This window comes from Gekko japonicus, unplaced genomic scaffold, assembly GCF_001447785.1.
Source record: "Gekko japonicus isolate JY-2015 unplaced genomic scaffold, Gekko_japonicus_V1.1 scaffold2827, whole genome shotgun sequence".
In the NCBI taxonomy this organism is placed as follows: Eukaryota; Metazoa; Chordata; class Lepidosauria; order Squamata; family Gekkonidae; genus Gekko; species Gekko japonicus.
Window position 1 is genome coordinate 36,432 of NW_015163172.1, and position 9,256 is coordinate 45,687.

The following is a 9,256-nucleotide window of genomic DNA, read 5'->3' on the forward strand; positions in this document are numbered from 1 at the left end:
CTCCCTTCGGTAGTGAAGGGCCATGGGGCATAAATCCAATCTCTCCTCTTCCTCCTCCTTCTTCCTATGTCTGAGATTCGAACGGGGGCCTTCCTGGGTCCACGCCCACACTCCTAGGGTCAAGGCACGTGTTACGAGGGAGACCTGGGACTGGATCTCTTCCTAAGAGCACAAGAAGCGCCACGCTGGCTCAGACCAAAGGCCCATCCGGTCCATTATTTTGTTCACACCGGCTGACCAGCTGACTCTAGGAAGCCCCCAAACAGGATGGCTGCCACCAGTGTTCCCTCTAAGCTGAGTTAGTGTGAGCTAGCTCACAGAATCTTAGCCTCCGGCTCACCCAATTTTGTCTCCGCTCAGGAAGGACGGGGCTCCAGAGCAAGCTAACTTATGCAGTAGCCAACTCGCTCGCTCACAACTTTAATGCCAGCAGCTCACAAAGTAGAAATGTTGCTCACAGGACTCCACAGCTCAGAGGGAGCATTGGCTGCAAGAGCAACAGAGTTAAAGAGTCAGTGGTGGGATTCTCCAGTGTGATTTCAGAATACAACCGGGGAGGGGGAGAGTTGGGCTTGGTGGGATGCAGGGAGTCCTTCCCCTCCAGACTGTTTCCCCAGAGGGCCCCTTCCCCACACATCAGAGCTGTTACTAGCAAGGGCTAATAGAAGCCCGCTTGACCCTCCTAAAAGGCATCGTGGACCTTCTTGTGACTCAAACAGGAAAATCCTGCCAAGTTTCTGAGCTGACTTCCGCCTTGCCAGTTTGCCAACCGATGACTCCTTCCCGGTCTGGCTTGCTCTGTTCACCTGGTGCATCAGTTCCTGCAAACAGCAGGGTTGTTCCAACTCCTTCCTGGGGCAATTAAATGACTGCTGTTCGGCGTCACCCCCCCACCCCCACCCCACCCCACCCCGACTCACACTCCCTGCTGAGAACAAAAAGAGGATTCTACACGCCGGAGAAGCCGGCATCAAATTTTCAGGAGCCACAACAAGCGCGGGAGCGAGTAAATATTTCCAGTAAAAACAGCAACTTCATAAGTGAAGTAAATAAATAAAATAAAATAAACTGGGGCCACTACCACGGCTGCAGTTTCAAGGCCGAATGGGTCACATCAGGTATTCTGATCACAGAATTCCAACATCACGTGCCGCTGCCGCCCTTCCGCCTGGCAAAATCTCCTGATCCTTCCTGTATGCTCCTGCTATCCTGGATATATCCACCCCACACTCCACAGCCAGTGTTCCCTCTAAGCTGAGTCAGTGTGAGCTAGCTCACAGTTTTTTTAGCCTCCGGCTCACACATTTTCATCCTAGCTCAGGAAGGATGGGGCTCCAGAGCAAACTGATTGATGCAGCAGCCAAACTGCTCACTCACAACTTCCATGCCAGGAGCTCACAAAGTAGAATTTTTGCTCTTGGGACTCCACAGCTTAGAGGGAACACTGCTCACAGCCCATTGAGGGTATTCAAACTATTAACAGTGAATGCATGAAGCTTCAGACGGTCGGACTACCTAGTTCAAACCGTGGCCTGCTTAGACCGTCAGTGGGTGTCCCGGAAAGAACGGACTTTTCCCAGCACCTGTCCCCTGATGTCCTTTATCTCGAGCCGGGACCTGAGTCGTGCAGAGCCCATGCTGGACCATTCCCTGGGCCCTGGGACTGAGCACCCAGTGACAAGCAACAGAATGCGGTCTCGTACCCACCCCTACCTTATCCCAGTATTACTTTGGCCCGCTGTCAATGTTCCCTCTAAGCTGTGAAGTCTTGTGAGCAAACATTCTACTGGCATTAAAGTTGTGAGCCAGCCATTTGGCTGCTGCATCGATTAGTTTGCCCTGGAGCCATCCCTTCCTGAGCTAAGACAAAAATCTGTGAGCTGGAGGCTAAAAAACTGTGAGCTAGCTCACACTAACTCAGCTTAGAGGGAACACTGGCCGCTGTGCTACGTTGTGATCCCCCTCCCCTTCCAAAAGGACAAAGCTGGGGACGGCAGCCACAAGACGAGTCTGATATCCATACAAGCCACCTTACTAAAATGCTTCGCGCCCCAAGAGGGGAAACCCTACTTTTCTTCTTCCTCGAAAGGATCGAGGACAATGGACTGCATTTCCAAGTACAAAGCTCGTTTTGTTCTGGGGTGGAAGTCCCCCCCCATGCGTAATCTGCCAACTGGGCAAAACCTCTCTTGAACCCGAAAGTATAACTTGCAATTCCCCGTGGCTTAGCGGACCGAGGCTGCCCTTACAATCCGGCTGACCCGACCCATGGGTAGCGTCCATATGTTAACGCTTCGCCAGTTCGGTGTAGTGGTTAAGTGTGCAGACTCTAATCTGGGAGAACCGGGTTTGATTCCCCCACTCCTCCACGCACACCTGCTGGATGACCTTGGGCAAGCCATAGTTCTGTCAGAGCTGTCCTTAAAAAAGAGCAGTTTCCGTCAGAGCTCTCTCAGCCCCACCTACCTCACAGGGTGTCTGTTGTGGGGAGGGGAAGGGAAAGGAGTTTGTCAGCCGCTCTGAGACTCCTCTGGGTAGTGAAGGGCGGGGTATAAATCCAATCTCTTCTTCTTCTTCTAATCTGGGAGAGCCGGGTTTGATTCCCCACTCCTCCACTCGCACCTGCTGGATGACCTTGGGCAAGCCATAGTTCTCTCAGAGCTGTTCTTGAAAAAGAGTAGTTTCTGTCAGAGCTCTCTCAGCCCCACCCACCTCACAGGGTGCCTGTCTGTTGTGGGGAGGGGAAGGGGAAGGAGTTTGTAAGCCGCTCTGAGACTCCGAGTGAAGGGCAGGGTATAAATCCAATCTCTCCTTCTTTTTCTTCTTCTTCTTCCGGATTTGTCTGCAAACGGGTCCCCGGCGGCAACAGAGAAGAGCGTTAAAACCACACATGCGCGCCCCAGCCAAAAAATTATCAGCGGCTTTCCAAAGTTGGTCCCGACGCAGGAGCTTGAAGCAGACTCCTTGAGAGCGAGAGTTCCGAGGTCAGGGCGCAAACAGAGAAGAGCGTTAAAACCACAGGTGCACGCCCCAGCCAAAAAAACTCTCAGAGGCTTCCCCAAGTTGGTCCCGACGCCACTGCTCAGTCCTTGTCTGCAGGAGCTTGAAGCAGACTCCTCGAGAGCGAGAGTTCCGAGGTCAGGGCGCAGCTGGGTCCAGGATCCAGAACTGGTTGAACAAGTGAGGCCCCGGGGGGGGTGGGCTTGGAAGGAGAGAAGCCCCCCCCACCTGCTCCTAAGCTTCCTCGGGCCACGGGTTGATTGAGAAGCACGACGTGTGCTCAGGCAGTGATCTGGCTCAATAGCTGGAACATGGGCTGCCGTTTCATTACCGCTCAGCTGCCTCCTTGCCGGTTTCTCATCTCTGCTGCGCTTTCCCGGTGGGGAGACAACCTGGGGGGGGGGGACTGGTGGAGAGGGACCCCCACCCCGCCCCGTCGCCACCACTTTGCCTCTTTCCCGTTCCCAGTCCAGTGGCATCCTACCCGGTGGCGTGCAAATAGAGGGTGGGGTGGGCTGGCAAGGTTGTGGGGCGAGGGCAGGACTCCAGCAGGCAGGCTTGGCTCCAGGAAGGAGGCTCGGTGAGGGCCAATGCTCCCTCTAAGCTGTGGAGTCTTGTAAGCGTTTTAAAAAGTGGGGGGGGGTCCCCCCGCAGGGCAGACGGGGAGGGAGCCGCACTGCCACCGCTACGCCGCAATCCATGATGTGCTTCTTTCCCGTTCCCAGTCCAGTGACATCCTACCCGGTGGCGTGCGAATGGAGGGCGGGGCTGGCTGGCAAGGTTGTGGGGCAAGGGCGGGAGCAGGACTCCAGCAGGCAGGCTTGGCTCCAGGAAGGAGGCTCGGTGAGGGCCAATGCTCCCTCTAAGCTGTGGAGTCTTGTGAGCAGAAATGCTACTTTGTGAGCTCCTGGCATTAAAGTTCTGAGCGAGCGATTTGGCTGCTGCATCAATTAGTTTGCTCTGGAGCCCCATCCCTTCCTGAAGCAAAGACAAAAATGTGTGAGCCGGAGGCTAAAGAACTGTGAGCTAGCTCACACTCACTCAAGCTTAGAGGGAACGCTGGTCCTGACAGCCACACCAGCAGGTGACGTTTAGAAAATGAGAACTTGGAATTTCCCCGGCAGCAGAAGAGGAACTGGGATCTCTCGGCTCCCTGCTCGGGCAAGTAAATGACTCCCGCGAAGCCGAGGGTCCCTTCTGCTTTTGGTTTTAGCAAAATTGGCTGTTGATCTGACAGATTGAGCAAACAGTGGAAATGGACGGCCCGACTGTCAGATGCTTCCTCTCCCTCCGTACCGAAGGATCACCAAAGAGCCCGCGCAGGCGGAGATTCTCAGACAGCCAAATCCCACGGCAGATAACCAGTGTTGTGTAACTGGAGCTGGAATGTACACTGTTATCCCTGCCTGCAGAGCTTCAGCTGAAACAGAAAAAGTGTGTGGAGAAGAAAGCACCTCTCGACACCAGTCCGCACACATCGGGGATTAAAAGCACACCCGTCTCCCTGTGACTTCCCTGTTTGATTTCCTGGCGCAGGAACTCCAAAAACAAGAAACCAAGAATAACACCCACAAAGCGCCCAGTGTTTTCAGCACAGCGTTCCTGAAGGTGGGATGAGTTCCTGGAACCCGCCGGCGCTCCAAACACTATTTTCCGTCAACCGGCTGCGGTGAGACTTCCTCCGATTTTAGAAAATTGAGCGCCGCCTTCCTGCAACCTCCCGTTAAGCTTCCTCCCAGACTGCAGAATCGGATTTGGCATCGCACAGCGAGTGGGGAAGGTGGGAGCTAAAAATACTCAGGGGCGACAAAGAGCGTCCCTTTTTAACAGCACTGGAATAGGACCACGGAAGACTCGGGTTCCAATCCACGGTCACCCGCGATGCTCGTTCGGTCACTATCGCTCAAGCCTGATCTACGCTCACAAGGCTTATTACGATGCGTTGGAGAACCTGTTGAAAGGGGGAGGGAATCGACCATCGTCTAAGAGAGCACCAGAGTGCTGTAGTGGTTTAAGCGTCAGACCGGAGAAACCAGGATTCAAAGCCTCTGCCACGAAGCTCAGTGGGCGACCTTTGGCTGGTTACGCTCTCTCCGTCTACATCGCAGGATTGTTGTGAGGATGAACACGGTGTACTGGTGCAGCTAACCCAGGAGGCACAGGCTGGGGTCCAGCAGGGCAGGTCACAGGCAAGGTTGCCCAGAGTCACCAAAGTCCAGTCCAAAAGTCGGGGGTTCCAGAGAGAAGTCCAGTCTAGGACCAAGGAGTTCCAGGCAGCACACGTCCAGTCTGAGGTCGGGGGTTCCAGAAAAGCCAGTTCGTCAGGCTCAGTCCGAGGTTCAAGGTTGCAGTGGTCTGGTAGCAGCGAGGTTGGCGGCTCAGTAGCAAAGTGCACTTGTTGCGTCCACAAACAGCTGCTTCTCCCGGCTGAATGTATTGCCAAGTCCTCATGAGCTAAACTCCTAGCCAGTTCCTTGCCAGTCATCCTGAAACGACTCATTCGTCTCTTCAATTGACAGCTGACGATGGGCCGTGAGTCTTGCACTTGTTCTCCTTTCTTGCAACTCTGAGCGTCTCTGACAGCATCGGCGCCGCAAGGGTGTGGGTGATCCAGGTGGGCTGGGAGTGGCTGCTGAAGCCTTGTTTACTGCCCCAGAGCTACAAGATATTGGCTCAGTTTCAGGTGTAGGCTGTGACTTGTTAGGGATTCTGAGATTCGAGATCGATGGTCGTTTTGCAAGCACAAGAGTCACATTAGTTAAAAGAAAATATCTTTACTACAAAACAAATCATGGGTAGGGTACTTTGGATAAAAAGAAATAAAACACAAGATTACATACTTGCAGTTACTTTCAGCTCTACTTACTAACGGCTACATCTTTCCTATCTACCCAGCGGCTTCAAGAGAGCGCTTCCTGTGCTTCACACAAAGGGCCATAAAACCTTGTGAATACATTAATGCTAGATCAAAGCATTTCCACAAACAAGTTGTTGGTTGACCAATACAAAAGCTACAGGTCACTTCATTAGACTAAGCAGCTCCCTCAAACTTTCCCGCCATGGAATACATTATGTAACGCAACATCCTGTTTCCTGACAAACAACACTTAACTCTGTAATGACTGAAGTGTAGCAACTTGAAACTCCAACATGACTCCTGCTCAGCTGGTAGCCTGGTCTCTTGTTACTCTCCTCCTGGCTCAGAGCCAGCTGCAGATGGCTGTTCAATTACCGGCTAAGGGCTAGCAGGTAGCTCTTCATCGGAGAGATCAGAGCCATCACTCAGCACAAACTAACTTATGACACACGGGAAGCCAATGCAGACCGAGTCAGAGCTTTGGTCTCTCTCCAGAGCAGTACTGTCTACTCAGACTGGCAGCGTCTCCCCCGGGTCCTGATCCTTTTCACTGGAGATACCAGGGACCGAACCTGGGGCCTTCTGCATGACAAGCAGATGCTCTTCAATGGGGCCACGTTCCCTCCCCAAATGGGAAAGGGAAGAATTATGTACTCCTTGGAGAAAGGGTGGGATAAAAAGATGGCCAGTAAAAAGTCCCGGCAGAGAAAGGGGTGTTCTAACCACCTTCTCCAAACTGCGGCGACCATGAAGCAGAGAGCATCTTAAACCCTGGCTATTTATCATGAAAACGAAATGAAACCACGTCCAGAGGGAGCCCCTCCCTGGGGACCAACAAACAGAGGAAGGCTGTCGATTCCATGGCCCAATCATACATTTTCCAGAAGCAGACAGACGGCCGCGGAGGCAAAGGATGCTGGACTGGTCTGATCCAGCAGGGCTCTTAAATGGTATCCTGGTTGCAATGGCTAGTAAACTGATGGCTTTTTCGGTCCTTTCCACTCACGGTTCCACACAGGGCACTTTTTGTAGAAAAAGCCCAGCAGGAACTCACTGGCATAATAGGCCATACCCAACAGCAGGAACTCATTCGCATATTAGGCCACACCCCCATGTTACCAGAAGTGTGGTCATCCAGCCACACCCACCTTTTGCTTCTTACTCTGTTTACCTTGTTTGTTGTCAAAACCCAGGGCTTTTTATGTTGCAGGAACTCCTTTGCATGTTAGGCCACACACCCCTAATGTAGCCAATCCTAATGAGTTTCTTCTGTTGGGTGTGGCCTATTATGCTAATGAGTCCCTGCTGGGCGTGGCCAACTTGAGAGCCAGCCGGAACTCCGTTCCTGTGCGTTCCTGCCCCAAAATAGCCCTGGTTCCACAGAATTGGAAAGCCAGAGAGGATAGCAGTACCAACATTTAAACAGCAGGGTTAGGAGATGCCCAGAAGCACAAGAAAAAGAATGAGGTGTAAGAAATCCCAAAGGAAAGCCTTACTTTCTGCAATGACACACGTACCCGAAATTCATGGCTCGAGGATTCCCAGAAGGGTATCCGGTTGGGGTTAACAAGTCACCGAGGGCCACATCAGAGAGAGAGAGAGAAAGAGAGAGAGAGAGAGAGAGGTGTGCAGGGTGGGGGTGGGGGGGAATCATATCACACCACCCAGCCAGCACAGCCGATTTGCACGTTTTCAGCAGCGTGTAATTAACATAATTTTGCATAGCATTCCCATTGACATGGCAGATGGAAGCCAAGAATTGGTGGACGGCATCGCATTTGTTTAACAACATTCATATTCAGGGAAGCTCGCCTGCTGCAAATGTGAAAAACCGTGAGTCAGCCCTTGACAAATCGTGGAAGCTGGAGAGACGCGGTGCATTCGGGCTTCTGTCGGCACGGGTCGCCTTGTTGTGCCGACGCATTCGGGGGGGAAAGATATTTCCTAGACCATGAGAGCTAGAAACTTGCCTGCTGGTCTGAATGCAGTTGAGAAGACTCTGAAAGAAGCCCAGACTGATATGTCCCGTAACCCTGTCTGTTTAAAAAACTGGCTCAAGACCTGACCTGGGTAGCCCAGGCAAGCCCGATCTCGTCAGATCTCTGAAGCTCAGCAGGGTTGACTCTGGCAAGTGCTTGGATGGGAGACCTCCTTGGAATACCAGCAGTCGGGAGGCGGGGGCAGGCTTCACTCAGCCACCTCTCTGAATATCCTCCAGGCCCCCAGTAGGGGTCAGTCGCCGTGACTTCCAGGTGAACACACAAGTCAGTCGCCAGAGGTTGGCATGACTTCCAGGTGTACACTCACACACACATGTGCGCGCACACGCACATATGGACAATGCAAAAATAAAATAAAATAAAATGCCACCTCGAGATGTCAATCCTTTGCACTTTCAGGATTCCCAGTGTGTTCCTTGTTCTCCCATTCGCTCCAGTGCAAAGGGCCAACTCGCATGTAGCGGTTTTTTGCATCTGCACAGCCGCAGAAGCTCTTTGTGAGCAGTGGAGCACACGTGGGGCTCCAAACTGCTCCAAGAACATTTAAGGACCACAACTCCCAAGCAAAATATTGCTCTTCAAGCAGCCACGACTGCTTTACAAACAGACAAGGACTGGAGTTAAATCGTTTAAAAACTGGTAAGGTAAAGGTAAAGGTTTCCCTTGCTCAAAAGCCAGTCGAGTCCGACTCTAGGGTTGCGGTGCTCATCTCCGTTTCAAAGCCGAAGAGCCAGTGCTGTCCGAAGACGTTTCCGTGGTCATGTGGCCGGCATGACTAGACACCAAGGCGCACGGAACTCCCTCCACTGCCACAAGATACGGCAAAGGCCACAAGCCTAGATGCTTCTAATCGGGGATCCAACGCCCCTGCGGAGGTCCGTCAAAGGTTATTACCCAATCGACTAAGCGGAACCTCCATGTTCAGAGGCAACTGCTGAGGAGAAAGTGTCTTGCTTATAGGACTCTTCCAGGGCACAGACTGATTACTGTGAGAAAGGACTTAACGGCATTTTCCTAGAGGGAAGAGCAGGTGAGAAGGCAGAAAACTAGTGTCCCAAAGTGTCCACAGTGAAAGAAAACATTTGATGCACAAATATTGTGGGCAAAGCAGATGAGCCTTTCCCATAAAGCATCAACTCTGTCAATGTTGAGAGCATCCCAGCCAGTGTCCCCTCTAAGCTGAGTCAGTGTGAGCTAGCTCACAGTTCTTTAGCCTCCGGCTCACACATTTTTGTCCTCGCTCAGGAAGGACGGGGCTCCAGAGCGAAACTAACTGATGCAGCAGCCAAATCGCTCGCTCACAACTTTAATGCCAGAGGCTCACAAAGCAGAATTTTTGCTCACAAGACTCCAGAGCTTAGATCCCAGCATGACACTGATTTGCAAATTGGTTCTTTCG